Source organism: Lissotriton helveticus, chromosome 2_2 (genome assembly GCF_964261635.1).
Source record: "Lissotriton helveticus chromosome 2_2, aLisHel1.1, whole genome shotgun sequence".
In the NCBI taxonomy this organism is placed as follows: Eukaryota; Metazoa; Chordata; class Amphibia; order Caudata; family Salamandridae; genus Lissotriton; species Lissotriton helveticus.
This window is the reverse complement of record NC_136060.1, coordinates 289,926,762-289,952,437: the sequence shown is the minus strand read 5'-3', so window position 1 is coordinate 289,952,437 and position 25,676 is coordinate 289,926,762. Positions and strand designations below refer to the sequence as shown.

The following is a 25,676-nucleotide window of genomic DNA, read 5'->3' as shown; positions in this document are numbered from 1 at the left end:
TGCACTTAAATAGGGATATATAATATTACTTATTACGGCCACAAAGAGAGGAAGAGGCTGCCCCACAAAGATATGCTAAAAAGCGAAATATATTGATGGAATTTCACTGGATATTTGAATATTGAGAATTTGATTTCAGTGGGTTCAGATGTTTTTAATTAGCATCTCCAAAGCTGACAGACACAGTTACAATTGCCTTGAGCTTAGAACACAACATTTCCAAACTATTAAAATGAACAAACTGGAAAGTGAGCATAATTATAAGCTTGAATTATCATTGCGCTTGATGATGACACACCTTAGGGCTAGGGCTATCAAATGATGAAGAATACTTCTGGTAATTCAACATGAGATTTGTCAACACATCCAGAGAGATGAGATTTGAAGAGCAAAATTACCACTTTACTTTTGAATTATGATGTAAATGTTATAGGTGGTAGATTTTCTATCAGATTCACTGTGCATCTAACCTGTAATCCTCACCAAAAGACTAGTAGGATGGATTGTGTTAAGACTCATTTTAAACACTGGTTCATAATTTAACAATCTAAAATAATTTTAAGGTTCTCAGTTAAAAGGTAAGAACTGATGCAGCCAGTGATGGCTGGCAACAATGACAGTGTAAGGCGGCAGGTGTGTAAAATAAAATTTAAAAAAAAGCAAAATAAATAAAAAGTCACATTGTCCTTGCTCCAGTCCTCTTCTTTCATGCTTTCATGTCCAGGGCCCCAGTTAACCTACTTAACCAATCCTGGCGCTGCTCTCATGCTGTTAATCAGCATGAAAGAAGTGGCAGGATTGGGGGTAGCGGCCTCTCTCGGCACTCCCGAGCAGCCACGGCCTGTGCAGGTACGAGCGGGGTGGGTTCCTCAGATGACGAGGGAAAATGAATTCTTTTTTTACATTTTCCCTCGTGGTCATCTGCCGAATTCCCCCCACCCCGGCCCCACCTTCATTACCATTTTATTTTTCATCTCGGGGGCATTTTTGGAGGCATTTTAGTGGTGTGACACTCCTCTGCTCAAATGGAGGAGCCACCCCTGGGTGCAGCAACACGATTCGAGGGTCTACTAAGGATAGGAGGAATTTTAACCAATACTTTAGACATACTTACCATTATTCTACAACTGAAATACCAGATTCAGACCTTATGCTTAGGGAATATGAAAATATTATAAAAGTTTTTATTTCTCTAAACAGTTACAAAAATATGTAAAAAAGTGCAGCAATGCCAACACAGGATGATTTCTATAGTTAAATCTGAGGAGCATAAGAATTTGGTGAGTGCTAGATTAAATTATAAAAACATTATTGAGAGGAAAAGGCGAGATTCAACTAGCAAAACTGAAATCTCTTTTAGTAGCTACTCATGCTAAATGTTTGAGAACCTACTGCAAGATTAGACCTTAGGTATTTGGAGCTCACAATGAGTACTGTCTCGTCACGGTTCAAAATATGTGTTGAAACTTTGAGAAGACATTTTGAGATCCTATCTAACACACTGAAAGTAGTAACACATACTGATTTGGTGAGTCCAAAGCTAGAATTGATGGAGCAGGACTTTCCATTTACCTTAGATGAGTAACTCAGAGACTGGCAAAGTCACCTGGAAGACCTATTTAAAATAGTAAGGTTCTGTAGAGAACTTTTATTCAGCAAATTACGGCATAGTGTACTTTTGGAAAACGGCCCTCTCTGCAAGGTCACCTCCAAAATGTTTGCCTTCCACCTCCACTCTTTCTGACCTCGTTTTTGTTAGCCTTAGGACTCTGGACACTCTACCACTGTTAACCAGTGCTAAAATGCATATACTCTCTCCTCCAAAGATGGTAATATTGGCTCATACCCAATGGGATATTTAATTTACTTATAAGTCTCAAGTACCATATGTGCCCAGGGCCTATAAATTAAATGCTACTAACGGTGGAGTTTCCAGATCTCTGTACTGGGGTGAATGTATGACATTGTTCTGCATTCTGTCCATCAACTGTTGTTTTTGCATTTGTCACCCCGAGTGGGACGGCTATGCTCAGACGTGAGGCCTGGGCTCTCCATTCCACTGGAATCAAGCTATCCTGGATGATGAGGGCTGAAAGACTGAAACCAGTCATAGGATGCTTGTTTCCAGTCCAGGGAGGACCTGGCTTGGCAGTTCGGGCCGGACTGTTCCCATGGGGCACAGGGTCAAGACTGATTTGCATATGGCTAGGTTCAAACTGGAATGGCATGGTGAGCAAAAAAAAGATGGATTTAGGCCCAGATCTCTGTACTGGGGTGAATGTATGCCATTGTTCTGCATTCTGTCCCTCAACTGTTGTTTTTGCACTAACGGGCCTGCAGCATTGATTGTGCCACCCATTTAAGTAGCCCCTTAACCATGTCTCGGGGTTTACATTGTCATGTTGATCTGGCAAAATAACCCTTTTGCCAGGCCCCAACCTTTTGAATATATGTCACCCCTAAGGTAGGCCCTGGACAACCCAGAGGACAGGGTGCAATGTATTTAAAAGGCAGGACATGTGCGTTTAAGTTTTACATGTTGTGGTATTGAGAAACTCCCAAAGTTGTGTGTCACTACTGCAAGGCCTATCTCTCCCATACGATAACATTGGGATTACCTTATTACATTTAATAAGTGCAATTATTATTTGGGAAGAGATAAAACACCTGAGTCTGGTGTCCCTGGAATCCTGATTCAAAGTCCTAACTTATGGTGATGTCGGATTTTGATTTACAATTCTGAAAAAGCCCCTTTTAGAAAGTTAGCATTCCCTTAATTTAGCTATTTGGTGTCTGCTGCCTGTCTCTGATCACATGTCTGAGGTGGATGACAGTTGGACTTTTTGCATTCTCCCTAGAAAGGGAGCTTAGGTGTAACCTGATGGGACATCGTGGCAAGATGTGGGGGAAGGAGCTGGACCCAGCCTCACTTACATCTGAATAGGCTGTGTCCTATCCCCACGCAAAGGGTTGCATACCCTCCTGGCATGCCTTTGAAGTCTCCCCTACTTCAAAAGCACAACTGGGTATAAATACTAGACCTCTGACAACACAATTTTGTTACAGCTCTGGATCTGTGGATACTCTTGCCAGGAAGAAGGACTGTTGTGCTGGTGGAAGGGCTGAGACATAACAGGCTCCCACTGCTCCTGGACCCGTCTTTCATGGGTTGCTGACTCCCAAGAGGCACCTCTCAGGACCCCGGACCCTTGGTGTGGTTCTCAAGCTCTTAAAGTCAAGCTTTTGAGCTCTTCACGAACGGGCCTGTTAGCTCCATAACTGCACCGATTGCACAGAGAATCAGCGCCAGCCACCACAAGTTTGTCGCTCTGTACAGCAAATACCGTCCGCTGGCATGGATCACCACCTGAAGGCTACAGCCTGTTCGTATGCGACGCCTGGCTTGCTCTTCACGCCATGCCGCCCATCACCAGCAAAGCTCTCCTTGCTCCCAGCGAACTTCGTCCCTGCGAACCACAAAACTCGAGAAGTTAAACCTTCAGCGGGGCTAATGAATATGCTACTTACCAGTATGCATCTGTTTTTGGCATGTAGGGCTGCTGACATTCATATCTATAGCATAGATCGCCGCCTAGTGTTGGGTCCGGATGATTGCACATTGTTGTCCTGGAAGAGTCTTCGAAGTATCACGAGATAGGTGGCTCCTCCCCTGGACTACAGTGCGCATGGACATCGACTCCATCCTCAGATTGTTTTTAGCCATTGTGGCAAAGATGGAGTGTAATAGTGTAAGCGATGGCCATGCCTAAGAGTAAATGCAAGAAAGTCTGCAGCCGCTACAGGCGCCGGGGAGGAGGGCGGGCGATATGAATGTCAGCAGCCCTACATGCCAAGAACAGATGCATACTGGTAAGTAGCATATTCAGTTCGAGGCATGTGGGCTGCTGAATTCATATCTATAGCATAGAATACATAGCAGTCCCTCCATTAACGGCGGCCGCCTGTGCCAGCTGCAGAAGTCTGAAAAAGTGTTTTAAGAACAGCCTGTCCTACAGCTGCCTGCTGTTTGGAGTGCACATCTACACAGTAATGTTTAGTAAATGTATGTGGTGTAGACCATGTGGCTGCTCTACAAATATCCTCCAAAGGAATATTACCCAGGAACGCCATGGAGGCCCCCAACTTGCGGGTGGAGTGGGCTCTGGGGGGGACCGTTAAAGTGCGCTTAGCCTTGTGATAGCAGATCTGAATACACTTAACGATCCACCTGGCGATCCCTGCTTTGGAAATGGGGTTGCCTTTGTGCTGGGCTGAGAAGGCAACAAAGAGCTGTTGTGTCTTTCTAAAGTCCTTGGTCCTATCGATGTAGTACATCAACGCTCTTTTGACATCAAGAGTGTGTAGCATTCTTTCTGCCACTGTCTCATGGTTCTGAAAGAATGCGGGCAGTTCGATGGTTTGATTGACATGAAACTGCGAAACCACCTTAGGTAGGAATTTAGGGTTAGTGCGCAGCACCACCCATTGGAATGAATTTGAATAAATGGCTCTTGTACAGTGAACGCCTGTAGCTCACTAACACGTCGTAGAGATGTAATGGCAATGAGAAAAGCCACTTTCCATGTTAAGAACTGAATCTCACAGGAATGGAGAGGCTCAAAAGGTGGGCCCATCAACCTGGTGAGGACCACGTTGAGGTTCCACACAGGAGCTGGCGGGGTCCTGGGAGGGATGACCCACTTCAGCCCTTCTAGGAAGGCTTTGATGGCAGGCACCCTGAAAACAGAGAGATGCTGCCTGTTCTGGAGATAAGCCGCTATGGCGGATAAGTGTGGAAGCATATGCCAGATTGCATTTGTAAAGATGTAACAAATAGCAGATGATATTAGGAATGGATGCATCTAGCGGGTTGATGTTGTGTTCTGTACAGTAAATGACAAACCGCTTCCATTTCGCTGCATAGCAAGCTCTGGTAGTGGGCTTTCTTGCCTCCCGGATGATGTCCATGCATTCAGGAGGCAAATCAAGGTAGCCAAATTCTAAGACCCTTAGGAGCCAGATCGCCAGATTGAGCTGTTGCGGATCTGGGTGCTGAATGTCGCCATGGTTCTGCGTCAAGAGCCTGGATGTGAGGCGCAGCCTTTGATGCGGTACCACGGAGAGTTCTAGAAACGTGGTGTACCATGGTTGGCGTGCCCACGTTGGAGCAACCAGGATGAGTGTCACCAGCGGTATGAGAGGTGCTGGGGGAAAAGCGTACGCAAATCTGCCTGACCAGTTCATCCATATCGCATTGACCTGCGACTGTGGTCGAGGGAACCTGGCGGCAAAGCTTTGGCCTTTTGCGTTTTCCCTTGTGGCAAACAGGTGTATCTCCGGATGACCCCACCGCTGGAAGTACGGGTGGAGTACTGATGGATGTAACTCCCACTCGTGCATCTGGTGGCTGTACCTGCTGAGCAGATCCGCCATCTGATTGTCCTTGCCCGGGAGGTGTTCCGCCATGAGGAAGATGTTCCTCTGAATGGCCCACTTCCACATGCTCTGAGCCAGATGAGACAACTGTGGAGAGTGTGTACCTCCCTGCTTTTGGATGTAGTACATGGCCGTCATGTTGTCCGTCCGGATCAACACGACTTTGTTGTACAGATGTACTTTGAAGGACTTGAGTGCCATGAAGATTGCCATCAGTTCTAGGTAGTTGATGTGCATCTTCTTTTGCTGCGTCGTCTATAGTCCCTGCACCGTGTAATGGAGCACATGAGCACCCCATCCCTGGAGAGATGCGTCCGTCGTCAGGATAATCTGTGGCACAGGCTCTTGGAACGGTCGGCCCTTGCAAAGGTTGTGTGGAGTCCACCAATGCAGAGACTTGTATGCCCGACCGGTCACCAACACTAGGTCATTCAACTGTCCTTGAGCCTGAGTCCACTGATGTGCCAAGCATTCTTGGAGCTGACGCATATGCAACCTTGCGTGAGGGACTATGAAGATGCAGGAGGCCATCATGCCTATCAACTGCATGAACACTCTCGCTGGAAGTGAGTGTTGCAGTCTGAACTTTTGGATTAGCGACTGGATGCGACTGGATGTTGTCGATCCTCACTGAATTTGGCTGAGCCGTGGCTGCCAGAGTATCTATCGTCGCGCCCAGATACTGCCGCACATGGGCTGGCTGAAGGTGCGACTTCGGGTAGTTCAGTGAGAAGCCCAGACCGTGAAGAAGGTGAATGGTGTGGGACATATCGGCGGCGCACTGCTGGGCTGACTTTGCCTGAACCAGCTAGTCGTCCAGATAAGGATAGACATGGATGTTTTGTCTCCTGAGGTGCGCCGCCACAGTCACCAGACATTTCGTGAACACTCTGGGGGCTGTGGTCACCCCGAAAGGAAGGACCTTGAATTGGTAATGCCGATTCTGAATGGTGAACCTGAGGTATTTCCTGTGGGATGGATGGAGTGGGATGTGAAAGTAAGCATCCTTGAGATCCAAGGTTGCGAGGAAGTCTCCCTGCTGCTGCAGTGTTAGCATGTGGAAGTGTTCTGAGAGAATTTACTGGTTTAGGGGCCTTAGGTCCAGAATAGGTCTGAGGGACCGTCCTTCTTTGGGATTAAGAAGTACAGGGACTACACCCCTGTGCCTTCTTCCTCCACTGGCACGAGCTCTATTGCGCCTTTTTGCTTTGACAAGAACCTCCTGCTGCAATAAGTGCAAATGCTCTGTGGACATAGGACGGTGTCTTGGTGGTATGTTGGGTGGAGTGGATGTTAGCTCCAAACAATAGCCGAATTGGATAAGTTTCCTGACCCACCTGTCTGTGGTGATGGAGTTCCAGACTGGCAGGAACTGCTGGAGTCTCCCCCCGACAGGTGTTGGATGGTCGGGGGGCAGTGACAGGGAGTCACTGTTTGTTGGTGGCGGAGGAACAGGAGTTGTTGTTGCACCTGCCTCTGCCCTTGGTGCTGTTGCCGCGGTATCCTCCTCTACTCTGCTTCGTGTAAGAGGATTGCGCCTCACCTTTGTTGAATTGTGTTTGCTGTGACATTTGGCCCCTGGAAACACCTCTATTGCCTGAGCGACGAAAAGTGCTCCCCCGAAACTGCTGGGACTGGAGTGCCCCCATGGACTTGGCAGTCTCGGTATCTTTCTTTATTTTTTCCAGGGTGGTATCCACCTCAGGACCAAATAATCTGTCAGGGTTTACCGGCTGGTTAAGGATGGTAGTTTGTATTTCCGGCTTAAACCCGGAGATCCTAAGCCATGCCTGACGTCTCAGCATCACACTGGTGTTAATCGCCCTGGCAGCAGTGTCCGCAACATCTAGTGCACATTTGATGGAAGCGTTCGAGATGAGCTTCCCTTCCTGGATAAGCATCTCCCCAGCCTCTTTATATTGATCTGGTAGATGCTGCAACAGGGTCTCTGGTGTGTCGTAGTGTGCCCTGTCGTATCTAGCCAAGAGGGCCTGCGTGTTAGAGATACGCCAGATATTGGCCGTCTGAGCTGCTACTCTCTTTCCCGATGCCTCCAGCACTTTAGATTCTTTGTCTGGGGGAGGAGCTTCACCGGTGGTCTGCGAATTCGCCCTTTTGCGGGCATTAGAAACCACCAAAGAGTCCAATGGCAACTGGCCCTTGATGTAGGTAGGATCGCCAGGTGCCGGTCTGTATTTTTTCTCAATTCTAGGGTTGAATACCCTTGACCGAGTGAGTTCCTTAAAAATGTCCGCAGCATGCTTAAGGACCCCCTTCCGCATAGGAAGAGTCTTTACAGTCTTTTCAGCAGTTGAGAAAGTGTCAAAGAGGAAGTCCACCTCCACAGCGTCAGCATGCATTTCCACGTCGTGGTTTTTAGCTGCCCTCTCAATTAAGGCATTAAATGCCGCAGAATCCTCAGTGGGAGAGGTCTTGACGTTGTACACCTGAGGGTCATGGACGGTGTGCTGATCCCCTTGGTCCCCTGCCCCTACCCATAAGTCCTGGTGTTCATCAGGCTCTGTGGTGGCATGAAAATTGAATTCCTCGTCCTGATCCCCTGCATCCTCTCCATCAGAGTAAGTGGGTGAGGGTGTTGCAATTCTTGGAGTCTGAGGAACTATAGGTTCGACCAAGACCGGTGATTCTGGAGCAGGCCTTTTGCGCTTTAGAGGAATGGTGTATGACTCCAAAGGCTGCGATGCCGTGATTTTCCTTTTATAAAGCGTAAGCTTCCCGGTGTCGGCATCGATGAAATGCTCTGACTGCTCTTCTAGTAAGGGTGGCAGATGCTTCAAACTCCCAGCCGGGTGAGTCGGCTTCGACACCACAGAGTCCTTGGGCACCGAGCGTGGTGCGAAGGCCTTCGGCGCCACCTTCGGCGGCAACGTGAAGAGGATCGGCGTCGAAGTCTTTGGCGTCGGGACAGCTTGCTTCGGGGCGGAAGGTATTTTCGGTTCCGACGCTGAAGCTTTGTCCCTAATTCGCTTGAGGGAGTCCGAGACCTGCTTCGTAAAGGAAGCGGCCGGTTTCGTCGACCCGACAGTTGACCTCGGTCCACCCCCAGCGGAAGACCCGAGCGTCGATGACTTTGGCTTCTCTGATCGAGGCGTAGGAGCATCCTCCTTAGGGGCGCTACAATCTGTGTCCTTGGCCGCAGACGTCGACGCCGACGGTCTCGGATCGGCGGCCTTGACTACTGACGTCGGGGTCCCGGTCTTCGGCTCGACGCCCTTGCCTGACTTCGGCTCGACGGCCTTTTTGGACTTCGGCTCGACGGCCTTGCTTGACTCCAAGTCAACGGCCTTTTTTGTTTTCGGCTCGACGACCTTGACCACTTTCGGCACCTTGACCGTGTCGACAGCTTTCTTCGGCTTCGATTGCCCCGACACCTCGGAAGACGATGGCGTCGATGGGGGAGCAGACGTCTTCGGTTTCGATGGCGCCTCGACCATTTTTGGTTTTGTCGGCACCAATGGTTTCAGTTTCGGTTTCGTTTTCGACAATGGCGGCTCTGCCGAAGTGTCCGTGGCCGGGCCGGAAGGCAGGGCCGTGGTTTCTGATATAAGGTCTTGGGTAAGGCCGTGTGGCGATCCCTCGACCTGAGCCTTTGTAATTGTTCGAACGGGGCATAGCTCTTCCTCCGAGCTATCTTCCATGGCCCCATAGGCCTCATCGTCGTCTCCTACCTCGTCGACGACTTCTACGTCTTGGCCTTCGACATCCGCTTCGTAGTCGTATTCGATGTCCACCGTTGGAGGTGAAATCTGCATCTGAACCTGTTGTCCGTCTGCTTCTTCGTCGTCGAAGATGTCCACCGGTGCCGGGGCCGAGCCTCGAGGCGCGCCACGCGCCGAAGCGGAATCATTTTCTTCGAACGAAACCTGGAACAGGCCATACAGCTGGCCTCGTCGTGGTCCGGCGACAGGCACTTGTTGCACACTGGATGGACGTCAATGTGGGGATACTTCGATCCACACATGGGACAGTTCTTGAACGGACTCCGTTCCATGCCATCGAAAGTCTTGCTGCGTCGACTGGGCCTCGATCACCGAAGAGTCACACGACTCCCTGGATATCCGACTCGAACAGAGTTGGAACTGAACCGAGGACCGAACGCAAACAATACCGACGGTTCGAAAAAGGCCTTCTGGCCTCGAAAAGTCTATGTTGATTTCGAACTGGAGATAACGAAATTACATCCGAACCCAATGGCGGAAAAAAACAATCTGAGGATTGAGTCGATGCCCATGCGCACTGTAGTCCAGGGGAGGAGCCACCTATCTTGTGATACTTCGAAGACTCTTCCAGGACAACAATGTGCAATCATCCGGACCCAACACTAGGCGGCGATCTATGCTATAGATATGAATTCAGAAAAGGGGGTGGTGATGAACAGAGTGTCTGAATTAAGCAGACCACTCTTACCCAGTCCAAAGATCAGGGCTTGATCCATCACCGTTATTTATCTCACTGCCCCATCCCAGCTCAGAACCTGGCTATATGCAAATTAGTCTGTCCCTGGCCCAGTGCATCATGGGAACAGGGCAGACCAAACTACCAAGCCAATTCTTCACCAGAAAGGAGACAAGCTACCGGGGACCGGTTTCTGGCATTTCAGCCTCTTCGGCCCGGCTTGCTTGAATCCTGATGGAGCAGTGAGAAAGGGACTCATGTCTGAGTATACCCTGCCACACCTATAGTGGCCAAAAACGATACAGAAAAGGGGGTGGTGATGAACAGAGTGTCTGAATTAAGCAGACCACTCTTACCCAGTCCAAAGATCAGGGCTTGATCCATCACTGTTATTTATCTCACTGCCCCATCCCAGCTCAGAACCTGGCTATATGCAAATTAGTCTGTCCCTGGCCCAGTGCATCATGGGAACAGGGCAGACCAAACTACCAAGCCAATTCTTCACCAGAAAGGAGACAAGCTACCGGGGACCGGTTTCTGGCATTTCAGCCTCTTCGGCCCGGCTTGCTTGAATCCTGATGGAGCAGTGAGTAAGGGACTCATGTCTGAGTATACCCTGCCACACCTATAGTGGCCAAAAACGATACAGAAAAGGGGGTGGTGATGAACAGAGTGTCTGAATTAAGCAGACCACTCTTACCCAGTCCAAAGATCAGGGCTTGATCCATCACCGTTATTTATCTCACTGCCCCATCCCAGCTCAGAACCTGGCTATATGCAAATTAGTCTGTCCCTGGCCCAGTGCATCATGGGAACAGGGCAGACCAAACTACCAAGCCAATTCTTCACCAGAAAGGAGACAAGCTACCGGGGACCGGTTTCTGGCATTTCAGCCTCTTCGGCCCGGCTTGCTTGAATCCTGATGGAGCAGTGAGAAAGGGACTCATGTCTGAGTATACCCTGCCACACCTATAGTGGCCAAAAACGATACAGAAAAGGGGGTGGTGATGAACAGAGTGTCTGAATTAAGCAGACCACTCTTACCCAGTCCAAAGATCAGGGCTTGATCCATCACCGTTATTTATCTCACTGCCCCATCCCAGCTCAGAACCTGGCTATATGCAAATTAGTCTGTCCCTGGCCCAGTGCATCATGGGAACAGGGCAGACCAAACTACCAAGCCAATTCTTCACCAGAAAGGAGACAAGCTACCGGGGACCGGTTTCTGGCATTTCAGCCTCTTCGGCCCGGCTTGCTTGAATCCTGATGGAGCAGTGAGTAAGGGACTCATGTCTGAGTATACCCTGCCACACCTATAGTGGCCAAAAACTATACAGAAAAGGGGGTGGTGATGAACAGAGTGTCTGAATTAAGCAGACCACTCTTACCCAGTCCAAAGATCAGGGCTTGATCCATCACCGTTATTTATCTTACTGCCCCATCCCAGCTCAGAACCTGGCTATATGCAAATTAGTCTGTCCCTGGCCCAGTGCATCATGGGAACAGGGCAGACCAAACTACCAAGCCAATTCTTCACCAGAAAGGAGACAAGCTACCGGGGACCGGTTTCTGGCATTTCAGCCTCTTCGGCCCGGCTTGCTTGAATCCTGATGGAGCAGTGAGAAAGGGACTCATGTCTGAGTATACCCTGCCACACCTATAGTGGCCAAAAACGATACAGAAAAGGGGGTGGTGATGAACAGAGTGTCTGAATTAAGCAGACCACTCTTACCCAGTCCAAAGATCAGTGCTTGATCCATCACCGTTATTTATCTCACTGCCCCATCCCAGCTCAGAACCTGGCTATATGCAAATTAGTCTGTCCCTGGCCCAGTGCATCATGGGAACAGGGCAGACCAAACTACCAAGCCAATTCTTCACCAGAAAGGAGACAAGCTACCGGGGACCGGTTTCTGGCATTTCAGCCTCTTCGGCCCGGCTTGCTTGAATCCTGATGGAGCAGTGAGAAAGGGACTCATGTCTGAGTATACCCTGCCACACCTATAGTGGCCAAAAATGATACAGAAAAGGGGGTGGTGATGAACAGAGTGTCTGAATTAAGCAGACCACTCTTACCCAGTCCAAAGATCAGGGCTTGATCCATCACCGTTATTTATCTCACTGCCCCATCCCAGCTCAGAACCTGGCTATATGCAAATTAGTCTGTCCCTGGCCCAGTGCATCATGGGAACAGGGCAGACCAAACTACCAAGCCAATTCTTCACCAGAAAGGAGACAAGCTACCGGGGACCGGTTTCTGGCATTTCAGCCTCTTCGGCCCGGCTTGCTTGAATCCTGATGGAGCAGTGAGAAAGGGACTCATGTCTGAGTATACCCTGCCACACCTATAGTGGCCAAAAACGATACAGAAAAGGGGGTGGTGATGAACAGAGTGTCTGAATTAAGCAGACCACTCTTACCCAGTCCAAAGATCAGGGCTTGATCCATCACCGTTATTTATCTCACTGCCCCATCCCAGCTCAGAACCTGGCTATATGCAAATTAGTCTGTCCCTGGCCCAGTGCATCATGGGAACAGGGCAGACCAAACTACCAAGCCAATTCTTCACCAGAAAGGAGACAAGCTACCGGGGACCGGTTTCTGGCATTTCAGCCTCTTCGGCCCGGCTTGCTTGAATCCTGATGGAGCAGTGAGAAAGGGACTCATGTCTGAGTATACCCTGCCACACCTATAGTGGCCAAAAACGATACAGAAAAGGGGGTGGTGATGAACAGAGTGTCTGAATTAAGCAGACCACTCTTACCCAGTCCAAAGATCAGGGCTTGATCCATCACCGTTATTTATCTCACTGCCCCATCCCAGCTCAGAACCTGGCTATATGCAAATTAGTCTGTCCCTGGCCCGGTGCATCATGGGAACAGGGCAGACCAAACTACCAAGCCAATTCTTCACCAGAAAGGAGACAAGCTACCGGGGACCGGTTTCTGGCATTTCAGCCTCTTCGGCCCGGCTTGCTTGAATCCTGATGGAGCAGTGAGAAAGGGACTCATGTCTGAGTATACCCTGCCACACCTATAGTGGCCAAAAACGATACAGAAAAGGGGGTGGTGATGAACAGAGTGTCTGAATTAAGCAGACCACTCTTACCCAGTCCAAAGATCAGGAAGCTTGTTTCCTTCCCAGTACAAGAATTGGCTTGGTAGTTTGGTTTGCCCTGTTCCCATCATGCACTGGGACAGGAACAGACTAATTTGCATATAGCCAAGTTCTGAGCTGGGATGGTGCAGTGAGCTAAAAAACGGTGATGGATCAAGCCCTGATCTTTGGACTGGGTAAGAGTGGTCTGCTTAATTCAGGCACTCTGTTCATCACCACCCCCTTTTCTGAATCATAGATATGAATTCAGCAGCCCACATGCCTCGAACTCAGGGATTGTATTCGACCCACACTCCATTGAGGTCAGCTTGAACATTTGGATTGGACCTGGTTCAGTGCGACCAGATATCTCCGGATGGCGATGTATGCTTTAAAGCACTATTTTACAGTTTATTCTTTAAAAATTCATAACTATGGTTCTACTAATTGGATTTGTGTAGTTTTGCTCGTTTTATTTATGAAATTAAGATCTATTTTTCTAACTTGTGAAATCTTTTTGTGTGGTGTTTTCACAGTTTTACAGTGTGAAGTGTTGCGTAAATACTTTACACATTGCTTCTAAAGTGAAGCCTGAATGCTATGTGCCAAGCTTCCAGAGGGTGAGCACAGGTTAATTCAGGGTGTACCTGTGCCTTACCCGGACTAAGATTGCGGTTACGGGAAACAACCTTTACAACGCAACTTTTACAATGCACTACCATTACAACAAAACTTTTACAACGCAAGATCCATTACATCGCATGCCATTACAACGCAACCATTACATCGCATGACACTACAACGCATTACATTACAACGCATGTCATTACAACGCAGTCATTACAACGCATACCATTACAACGCATACCATCACAACCCATAGTACCCTTACACTTTCCAAAACTTACCCTACTGTTGCACCCCCTGGAGTTAGAATAGTAATTTTTACCCCTACATTATCCAACACTTACCCTACTGTTGCACCCCCTGGAGTTAGAATAGTAATTTTTACCCATACACTATCCAACACTTACACTACTGTGCCACCCCCTGGAGTTAGAATAGTAATTTGTACCCCTATACTATCCAATTCTTACCATATATGCAATGAAATGGTATGCGTTGTACTGGTATGCGTTGTAAAGGTATTATGCGTTGTAATGGAATGCGTTGTATAGGTAGTTTAAGCCAATTCGTTGTAATGGCATGAGTTGTAATGGAATGCGTTGTAAAGGATGTTGCGTTGTAAAAGTATGCGTTGTAACATCATACACCTGCGGTTACTGCTTGGCCAGGGCCATGATTTATTCCCTCCAACAGGCTGGTGCCAGACATCAATGTGGCACCCACAGTACTCACCTTTGAACATTTTCTGGACCTGTGGCATCACAGAAGACAACTAGACCTGTTGTGTGTGACCTCAAATGAGCCTAAAATACTGGACTTGCTCTGCTTCTTGTGCTCAGCAGAAAATCCAATTCAATTGGACCTCACAGAGAAGGTAACCAGCCTCGTGGAACCCTTTCCAGATTCACCGTACAACTTTGCCAAGCTGGAAGAAGCAAGCTCCAAAAAACGTGGCTAACTCAGACTCAGAAGGTAGAACTCTTCATCCGGCAAAGGCACCAAAAGTATCTGGCCGGTGAGGGACCTTCTTTGGGAGCAAAATTCAAATTTTTTCTGTTTGGAGCTGTCCCTCCTAAAACCAACAACTTAACCAAGATGTTGTCCAGTGTCTACCCAACAACGAGGAAATTAGGATTTTGTCATAAATTTGGATTTTGTCTTAAATTACGATTTTGTCTTAAAACCAAAACTTAAGACAAACTTAAGTTTAACTTAAGTTTAACTTAAGACAAAATCCTAACTTTACTACTACTAAATGCCTTCTGTGAATACCAAAAGTAGTAAGTTTAGGATTTTGTCTCAGATTAGTTTTGTGAATCAGCCCCTAAGGGCCTGATTTAGATAGCGGCGTATGGGTTACTCTGTCACAACGCGGACAGATATCCCATCTGCCGAAATCTAAATCCCATAGGATATTAATAGATTTAGATTTTGGCGGACAGGATATCCGTCCCCGTTGTGATGGAGTAACCTGTCTGCTGATATCTAAATCATGCCATAAGTCTGAAAGAAAACATTCAACCAGGGCTAATCCTGGTTTTTGTATCTGAGATGCACTCCATAACAGTTGGCCTTAACTTGCGCCTCAGTACCAGTAAAGTGCAACTAGATGACAGTCTCTGACCACAACCCCTTAATGATGACAGTACGATGGCAGCGGGTGAGATCTGCAGTACCGACATGGAGGTTGCGCCCTGACACATTAGAGGATCCAGTGTTAACCTCCTCGGTCCAGCAGGGCATCGAGCAGTATTTTGAGGTGAATGAGGGTACGACCACCGCGAGATCGGTGGAATGGGATGCGATGAAGGTGGTGGTGAGAGGAGTATGTATGGGTAGATTTTCGACTGTCAGAACGACGGTAGTGGCAGATCTGGAAAAAGCAGAAAGTGCGCTACGGGACCTAGAGCGGCGCAGGCCAGAGCGACCGGAATTACAGGACAGGCTGCTGGAGGCGAAAGAAGTAGTGGCAAAGGAAACGGAAAGACTGAGATGCTATGATTACAAGTTGTATCTTACCAAAGTGCACGGGGAGAGGGATAAGGTGGGCACGCTACTTGCCAAACTTGCCAACCCAGAACCTAAAGGCAACCCGATCATGAGCATTAAAACGAGGACAGGGGAAGTGGTCTATACCCAGTCTGCGGTCTTGAATCACTTCCAATCCTACTATACGACTCTGTATGAGAGCCAGTTGGGGGGAGATGGAGCTAGGATAGATGAATACCTGGAGGCTGCTCGGCTCCCGACGTTAGATGATGAGACTGCGAAGGATTTGGGCGGCCCGATAACTCTGTCGGAAATTCGGGTGGCCATTAAACAGATGGCTAGGAATAAGACGCCGAGGGTGGACGGCCTACCGGTGGAATTTTATGCGAAATTCATAGATATTTTGGCTCCAATACTCTTGGTGGTTTATTCAGAAGCCCAGACCTTGGGACGCCTCCCCCACTCAATGAGGGAAGCCTTAGTGGTGCCGTTGTTGAAACCAGGGAAGGATGCCACAGAAGTGGCTTCATATAGGCCCCTGTCCATGCTGACAGTTGATTACAAGATCTTAAGCCGTATTCTGGCGACTAGATTGCTGCCACACATGACCACATTGGTCCATGAGGACCAAGCGGGGTTCATCCCCACCAGGAATACGTCCCTCAATATCCGCCGCCTGATCCGTATACTGGATGCCGCCCAAGCCCTGGACAATAGACCCGCAGTGTTATCAGTGGATATAGAGAAAGCCTTTGATAGCCTAGAATGGCTATATCTTGATAAGGTCCTGGAGAAGTTTGGCCTGGGGGAGGGCTTTGGCCGCTGGACGAGGCTCCTCTATGCTGATGCAACGGCCAGGGTCAGACTGGGACAGGCAATCTCGCCCGCGTATCCGGTGCGCAGAGGGACGAGGCAGGGCTGCTCGCTGTCCCCTCTCCTGTTCGCTTTGGCGATGGAACCATTGGCGGCGCAGGCGCGGACTGGAGTACTGTACCCAGGAGTATGGAGCAATGAGGGAATCCATCACATCTCGCTGTATGCGGATGATCTGCTGCTCTACTTGGAGGACACGGAAGGCGCCCTCGATGGGGCGACGGAAATGCTCTCCCGGTTTGGCAGGTTGTCGGGCCTTAGGGTGAACTGGAGTAAAACCTGCATTTTCCCGCTGAAGGGGAACGTGTCGTATCCCCCTCTGACAATAGATGTGATCTGGGAGGGCTCCTGTTTCACCTACCTGGGGGTCCGGGTTTATCATGAGGTTGCTGACCTACTGGAGGGAAACATAGGCCGTTGCATAAGGGGGTTGCGGGGCTGTATGACTTTCTGGGCCTCTCTCCCCTTGTCGGTGCAGGGCAGGGTAGCGCTGCTGAAAATGGTGGCACTGCCGCGGTTGCTTTATTATTTCCGCACCTTACCGGTATGGATCCCTCTGAGGATTTTCAGAGAGTTGCGATCGATGGTAGTTGCCTTCCTTTGGGGCCACGGAAGACGCAGAGTGGCGCTGCAGACTTTGCATAGACCCAAGCTTGAGGGGGGGATGGCGGTCCCCGATTTTGAGCTGTACTACCTAGCGGCACAGCTCCAGATCTTGACGCAGAACGTCGCGAGGGAATTCAGGGGCCCGAACGAGGGACGGGGGAAAGGTATTCAGCGGCACATCCTGTCCTACATTGTGATGCAGCAGAAGCTGCGATTGGGCGATCTCACGATTGAAGAGAAAACCCTCAGGTCGTGTTGGCTTAGGAGCCTGAGGAGAGCGGGATCTGCCCGCCCATACGCTCTGGAGATCCCCATAGGAATGCTGACGGCACTGCCTCATGGAGGAGATTGGTCTCCGTTGGCGGAATGGGAAGACCTGGGATTGCAGATGGTGGGAGATCTCTATGCTGACGGGGTATTGGTTCCCTATCGGGTGCTGCAGGACCAGTTTGGGCTTGCGGATGGGAGCTACCTCTTGCATGCCGCAGTGACAACGGCGATACAAAAACACTGGCAGGGGGGACTGGGCGAACCAGATACGACTATGGCCTGCCAGTACGTCGTGATGGCTGCGGGTACGGTAAAGGCGGTGACCTGCCTCCATTCGAGAATGCTGAACGAGGGTCTTGCACCGTTGGCCGAGCTGAAGGGAAAATGGGAGGACAGCATAGGTAAGCCCATACCGGATCCGGTTTGGGGCCATATTTGGAAGAGGACATGGAAGGGTTGTAGGAACACCCGCTTCCAACAGGTACATTTCTTCATATTGCATAGAGCATACCTGACACCAGGGAAAATCAGACGGCACTTTCAGGTGCAGAATGCAGCGTGTCCGAGATGCTTAGTGCCTGCAGTCGAGTTAGACCACATGCTGTGGGATTGCCCGCGGTTGGGGACATACTGGGCGGAGGTGGGAGAGCTCTTGAATGCGGTCACGGAAAGGGCGGTGGACTTTGATATGGCTGCGTGCATATTGCTATGGTTCCCACACACAGCGAAGACCAAAAATACGAGCAAGTTTATTGACCTAGGACTTATTCTAGCGCAAAGGGAGATTACCTGGCACTGGAAGTCCAGGGAGGGCCCGTCTGTTCGTAGATGGTCGAATGAGCTGCGAAAATGGTCCCAATGTGAGAGTGTGATTAGAATGCGGCAGGCTACGCGGACCGGTAATGAGAAGAGCCTAGAGCTTGCGAGAGCGTGGGAAATGATTGTGCAGGACCTGAACGACTATTTGACCAGGGATGAAGAGGAGGGAAGCCTGGGCGGGGCGGTTCCATGAGGCTAGGAAGGCCGAAGCTTGACCCCGATGAGCAATTTGACATCTTTTTGGGACCCACAAATACCACTCACATCAATGGCAGCAGGGGAGGGTGGGGGGGGGGGATAGATACTGGGACACTGCAGACACATCAAAGGGGGCATCCATAACAGGGGAACCCACCAGATCACCAGCAGTCGGTGGTAGGGAGACACAGAGGGGTAGGTGGGGAATGGATGATATTAGATGCAATCGGACGACAGCTATAATAGAGAACCAGTGTAGACCTGACGGGGTGGATACTGGGGACCCAGGCGTAGCCTTACGTGAAGTGCCGGAAGAGTCGGCGGCGGGGAGGGGGGGGGGGAGTTTTGTTAGGCAATAAAAGCAGATACATGATTGTGCTGTTGACCGGATGTCCTCACGGCCAATGGGAGGAACAACCTGATGGAAATTGTTGGGGCGCCGCCCAGCCTCCGGGATGTGGGCTGAATGGCCATGTACTATTTTACCACAATATGGGGCCTCGAGTTGTGAGAGGATGACTGGTCGTTTGACCTTGAAGATTGTCTATAATTCTGCAATAAAAACAAATAAAAAAAAAATTTAAAAAACAAACTAGATGACAGTGAGTAGCACATAATATTTGTTGATTAGAAAAACATAACTTTAGTTTCCTTTTGTGAGTTTTTGTGATTTTCTTAATTGTTTTGGTGATGCATAGATATTTAAACCACTGCCTCTACGGTAAGTCTGTTTGCTCTGTGCCACAGCTACCGGGGGTTCACCTCATGGTAATTTAGTAACTTTGAGGGTTCACCCTGACAAGGGTTATGGTTATTGCTTGAGGTGAGTACTTGACCCCATCAAATAATACCACAAGTTCTTACAACAGATATGACAGAGGTGTGTCCAATGATGATAGGCAGGACAGAAATGTTTAAAACATGACAGGAAGATGTGCAGTCTGGCAGGCAATAACGTCAGCCAAGAAGATCTACTTTCTCAGAGAAAATTCCCTGAGTTAAGTTTAATATTAAGATACTTATGCATATTTTGTTGCCACCCTCTGTGACTTTGATGCATCTTTCTCATGAAGACTTCATTTTACAACCACTTCTGTCAACAAAGTGTGATACCTTAGCAGTTACCACCACATTAGTGGATATAGCCAGTAAGAGAGGTGTGTGAAAGCATATAGCTTGTTTGGCTAGCTGGGGCAGCGTTTAAGCATCGACCAGTTACTATGGTGCTCGCTGGCTCTGAATTCCTTTTTAAAAATGGAATTCCAACCTCTAGTATCTTTCTTAATATTACAGGGATTAATCAGTCTTGGCTGATGTCACAGCGGTGAGAGCGGGAGTCCTGAGGCCTCATTTATGAAAAGTGACGCATCGCTGCGTGAAAACAGCGATGCGTCACTTTTCACTGCGTCCTCCTTGCGACACCAATGATGCGTCATATTTACAGTATGACGCATCATGTCGCAAGGAGTTACAGATACGTCAGTATTTCTGACGTATCTGTAAGCGCAAAAGTGACGCATAGCTGGGGTGTGTCACAAAATTGACGCAACTCCAGCAATGCGTCCTTTCACATGGGGAAAGCCCCATGTGAAAGGGCTTGCGTCAGTCTTACGCCTGCTGTGAGGCAGGCGCAAGTTTTTGACGCAACAGCGTCCTAAAAGTGACGCAGTGAAATCTCATGGATTTCACTGCGTCACTATTACGAGGCTTTTTGTGGGGGAACGCCCCCTCTGCATACATTATACCTAACGCAGGTATAATGTAGCGCAGGGGTTTACAAAGTGATGCATCTGCTTAGATGCGTCACTTTGGAAGTAGTGTGCAACAGGAGGCATGTTTTACGCCGCCGATGCGTCACAAAAAGTGACGCATCGGAAGCGCAAAACTGACGCAAGGCCTCATAAATGTGGCCCCTGGTATTCAGTAGGCTCCAGAGCTGGTTTAAAGCCCGGCCCTGCACCAAAAAAAATTTGTTTGCCAGACAATTGGTACATCTGCTATTTCTTTAACTCTTTATGAATGTGTTAAAGATAGAGGTGTGGGAATTTGTGTAATTTGCTTTTGCGTATAATTATGTGAAATTTCATAAAAATTAACCCACATTAACATACACACTTTGTATTAAAAAAGCTCAAAACACACAAGCGCCGAAAACAAGAGCTGCTTGTGTTCTATCCAAATACATTGATCCGTCTGCCAATTAGTGTTTCTTAATACCTATCTTGGTTCCTAATGGACACAACATCAAGCTGTAAAACAGACAGAATAAACGGGCAGGCGGTACTCCTGCGATCATGCTCTGCAGCGTTAGCTTGTCATTTTCTCTTCCTGTGGAGGGTGAATAGAGTATGCTTATTTTGGATACCTCCATCCATATTTGTATCCATCCTTAATATCAACACTAACCTGTACTAACCTAAGGTTGTGATGCTTGCTTTCCCAAAATGTTAGTGGCCTAATGAGCCCTCACCAGCTAAGATTCTCATTCTGCCCTATTTTCTACATTAGAACTGGTGGAAGCCTTTGATACTGAATGCTACGAGGTTACTTACACAAAGATCCCAAAAATGCAAATAAAAGTTTCCCTGGTAAATCTTACAACTTAAACTCTTGAAGCAAATCAAAGCAAACACTTAGAGCTGTAGAAGGAGCAAGAAATACTCAAAGAAGGTCACGCCAGAGTAGATAAATACATAAATATACGCAACTGATCCACTCCTCGATTAAATAAACATAGTACAATAATTGGGCATAAAAACATCCTATGGTAACAAACTTTAGCAATAAATTGTTCGATGCAGTCAACTCCTTCCTTTCTATACAGCCTAGCCCTCTAACTACTCCACATTCTCCAGAATCCACTGACATGTTCTACTTACTGTTTACTAAAGAGATGCTCAAATAAGGTACAACATTGAGACAAATGACAACCCATAAATTGCTTCAAGTGTGTCACCGCAGACATTTTGCAATAACATTCACTGAGAGGTACTCTCTCCCAAGCTAGAAATCCTATTTTAAGGAGGGGTAAGGCTCTGATGGTCCTACGACATCAGACTGCACGAAAAATAAAAAATGATGGATGGCCATTCTGGAGATATTCTTAACCAATACAAAATTACTCTCTTCTGGGTGCACTTTATCTCATTGTTTTTTTTGTTCATTGTTCAAGGTTGAAGAATCCAGATGCCGCGAGAGGCAGGTAAGTAAGTAATTTATTTATTGTATAAGTTAATTAAAACCTTTACAATGTTCGCTCAACAACATAATTCATAAAAATAAAACTACAGTTTCATTGTGATTAGTTTCCAACAGTAAAAGGTTATGGTACAATTTATGTTATCCACGCAACGTATTCCATTCTAATTAATTTGTGTAGTACTTCTGCGAAATATCTGTTCATTCAATATGCATTAAGCAGTCCTTGATTTCCTGGTTTTAACAGTCTCGTAAAATGCCTAGTGCATTGTGTGTGAAGAAAAAGTTACCATTGGATTGCATATATTCTAAAATAACTAAAACGATTTTTATTTTATTTTTTTATTAAAAAGTTTTGACTTGATGTGTCTGCCTCGTCGTTGGAGTTATGGTGGAATAAGTACCGAAGTTCCATAAAGTGCCTGATGCCCAGTACTTGATGGGAAGTTGTTTTTTTGATCTATTAATAAGGAAGACTACCATGCATTAAACGCAACTTTTTGAGTAGTGCGTTTTCTGTTAGAGGGGGCCGGTTCCGGGAAATGTCTTATTTCTTACCGGTAATCCTCATTACCCCGATTAGGGTCCTCCCCGTCCAAGTCCTAACAACGTGAGGCAGTCCTGCCTCCACCCAGCCAATCACAACGCCAGTATTTCCTTAGTACATAAGCCCCGCCTGCCTGTTATCAACAAGACTCCGACACAAACACAGCGGGAGGGTGGGAGGGAAGAGGACTGGGACGGGGAGGACCCTAATCGGGGTAATGAGGATTACCGGTAAGTAATAAGACATTACCCCCTCATGGGTCCTCCCCGTCCCAGTCCTAACAACGTGAGGAACTCACAAACAGAGAACCAATAAAGAAAACACGCAGGACACCAGGGATCCATGCAGAGTACAAAACTTTAATCAATAAAAGATCAATGAACAACAGCGTTCAATACGCCAACAGAAAAACTGTCAGCAGAGGCATGTAAAACATCAAGCCGATAACGTCGCACAAATGTGTGATGAGACTGCCAGGTGGCCGCCCTACAAATCCCCTGGATAGAGACCCCCGCCGCCTCAGCCCAGGAAGCAGACACAGAACGCGTCGACCGACCCTGTACATGAGACGGAGGAGGCAAATCCAAAGATTTGTAAGATTGACAGACCGCCAAACGGACCCACCGACTGATCGTGGAAGTGGAAACCTTCTTCCCCTTAGCCACACCCCCACAGGAGACAAATAGGGCAGGAGAACTCCGGAACCCCAGAGAACGTTGGACGTAAATCTGGAGAGCCCTGCGAACATCCAAAGAAGGGGGAACAAGGGAATCCCCCTCAGCAGGCAAATCAGGAAGAATCACCTTCTGCTGCGAATGAAAACTCGAAGAAACCTTAGGCAGAAAAGCCGGATCAAGCCGCAAAACAACCCGATCCGGGAGGAACTGCAAATAGGGAAACGAAACGAGTAAGGCACCCAACTCACCCAACCTGCGAGCGGAGGTAATGGCCAACAGGAAAGCCACCTTAGCGGACAGCCACAACAAATCCGCCTCCATCAAAGGCTCAAAAGGGGGCAACTGCAGACCACGCAAAACAGTAGGCAAATCCCAAGAAGGAATGAAAACAGGAGAAACCGGCCGACGAAGCCGAAAGCTCCGAAGAAGCCGACTAACCAAAGGAGCAACACCCTCCAAGGAGGCCCCAGGACCCCGACAAGCACGAACCGCCGCCCACTGAGCAGACAACGTGGAAGGGGAAAGGCCTTTCAAAAAACCATCCCGGAGAAACTCCAACACAGAAGTAGGAACCCCCAGTACAGGATCCACCCCATGAGAAGAACACCAAGAAACAAAAGAACCCCAATGGCGCACATAGCACTTAAGGGTCGAAGGGCGGCGAGACAACTGGATGTCACGAGCCACCACCGATGAACAACCCAAAGACTCCAAAGTCAACCGCTCAAGAGCCAAGCCGTCAGCTGCAAACGACGAAGACAAGGCAGAGACAGGAGTGGAAACTGAAGAGGAGATGGACACAAAGGAAGCCGGACAAACTGACCCTTCGCCAGCTTCAGCAGGAGAGGAAACCAAATGCGGCGAGGCCAGAAAGGAGCAATCAACAGGACCGAAACCTTCTCCATCCGAATCTTCTGCAGCACCCTCGGGAGGAGGGGAATGGGAGGGAATGCATACAGAAGGCCCGAAGGCCAGGGAATCGAAAGAGCATCCACCGCCCAAGCCTGAGGACACAGCACCTCCGAACAAAACCGGGGCAGGAGAGAGTTGTGAGGGGACGCAAAAAGATCGATCCAAGGAGTCCCGAACCGAAGGCAAAGGGACAGGAACAGAGGAAGAGAGAGATGGTACAGAACAGAAGATGGAAGGTCGCGGCTCAAAGCGTCCGCATGAAAATTCAACCGTCCCGGAATGTACACCGCCCTCAAGGCCAACAGATGAGATTCCGCCCAAGCACAAATCATGGAGGCCAACATGTTCAGAGACACGCACCTGGTCCCCCCTGATCGGGTCAAGTAACAACGAGCCACCTGGTTGTCGGTACGAACCAACAGATTCGCCCCAAGGAGAGGAACCCGAAAGAACTGCACCGCCTCCCAGACAGCCGCCAACTCCCGCCAGTTCGAGGAACGGGTGCTGTCCCCCCAAGACCACCGACCCTTGGCTTCCAAGGACCCCAAAGAGGCCCCCCAACCCCAGAGACTGGCATCCGTCGTCAACAAAAGGGAAGGAGGAAGACAAAACCGCATCCCCTTCTCCAGGTTGGGAGTGCAAAGCCACCAATCCAAGTCCCGAACCAGAGCAGGAGAGAGAGGAATCAGAGTCTCGTAATCCGCCCGGGAGGGGTCCCACCGAGCCAACAGATGAGTCACCCCCTGGACCCGCAACCAAACACGAGCAGGGGCAGAGGGACGACTCAACAGATCCCGCAGCAGAGTCTGTAAGGAAAGGATCCGAACAGGAGGGAGAAACACCGCCCCCAGAGGGGTGTCGAACAGACCCCCGATGAACTGAAGTCTCTGAACAGGATCCAGATGAGACTTGGCCAAATTCACCTTGAACCCCAGCTCCCGGAACAGGGACAACGTAGCCTCCACCGCCAGAAGAGCCTGAGGGAAAGTGTGGAAGGGTATGCTCAGATGTGAGTCCCTTGCTCACTGCACCATCAGGATTCAAGCAAGCCGGGCCAAAGACGGCTGTAATGCCAGAAACCGGTCCCCGGAAGCTTGTTTCCTTTCCAGTAAAGAATTGGCTTGGTAGTTTGGTCTGCCCTGTTCCCATGATGCACTGGGCCAGGGTCAGACTAATTTGCATGTAGCCAGGTTCTGAACTGGGATGGTGCAGTGAGCTAAAAAACGGGGATGGATCAAGCCCTGATCTTTTGACTGGGTGGGAGTGTTCTGCTTAATTCAGATACTCTGTCCATCACCACCCCCCTTTTTGAATCGTTTTAGCCACCACAAGTGTGGAAGGGTATGCTCAGATGTGAGTCCCTTGCTCACTGCACCATCAGGATTCAAGCAAGCCGGGCCGAAGACGGCTGTAATGCCAGAAACCGGTCCCCGGAAGCTTGTTTCCTTTCCAGTAAAGAATTGGCTTGGTAGTTCGGTCTGCCCTGTTCCCATGATGCACTGGGCCAGGGTCAGACTAATTTGCATGTAGCCAGGTTCTGAACTGGGATGGTGCAGTGAGCTAAAAAAACGGTGATGGATCAAGCCCTGATCTTTTGACTGGGTGGGAGTGTTCTGCTTAATTCAGATACTCTGTCCATCACCACCCCCTTTTTGAATCGTTTTAGCCACCACAAGTGTGGAAGGGTATGCTCAGATGTGAGTCCCTTGCTCACTGCACCATCAGTATTCAAGCAAGCCGGGCCGAAGACGGCTGTAATGCCAGAAACCGGTCCCCGGAAGCTTGTTTCCTTTCCAGTAAAGAATTGGCTTGGTAGTTTGGTCTGCCCTGTTCCCATGATGCACTGGGCCAGGGTCAGACTAATTTGCATGTAGCCAGGTTCTGAACTGGGATGGTGCAGTGAGCTAAAAAACGGTGATGGATCAAGCCCTGATCTTTTGACTGGGTGGGAGTGTTCTGCTTAATTCAGATACTCTGTCGATCACCACCCCCCTTTTTGAATCGTTTTAGCC

The 25,676-nt window shown here is 48.8% G+C and overlaps 1 protein-coding gene across 3 annotated transcripts in view; it reads right to left on the bottom strand.

Moving 5' to 3' along the window:
* The window catches only part of FAM184B (family with sequence similarity 184 member B), a 619,377-nt gene that overhangs the window by 203,832 nt on the left and 389,869 nt on the right, over positions 1–25,676 (bottom strand). The gene's annotated exons all lie outside the window — the stretch shown is intronic.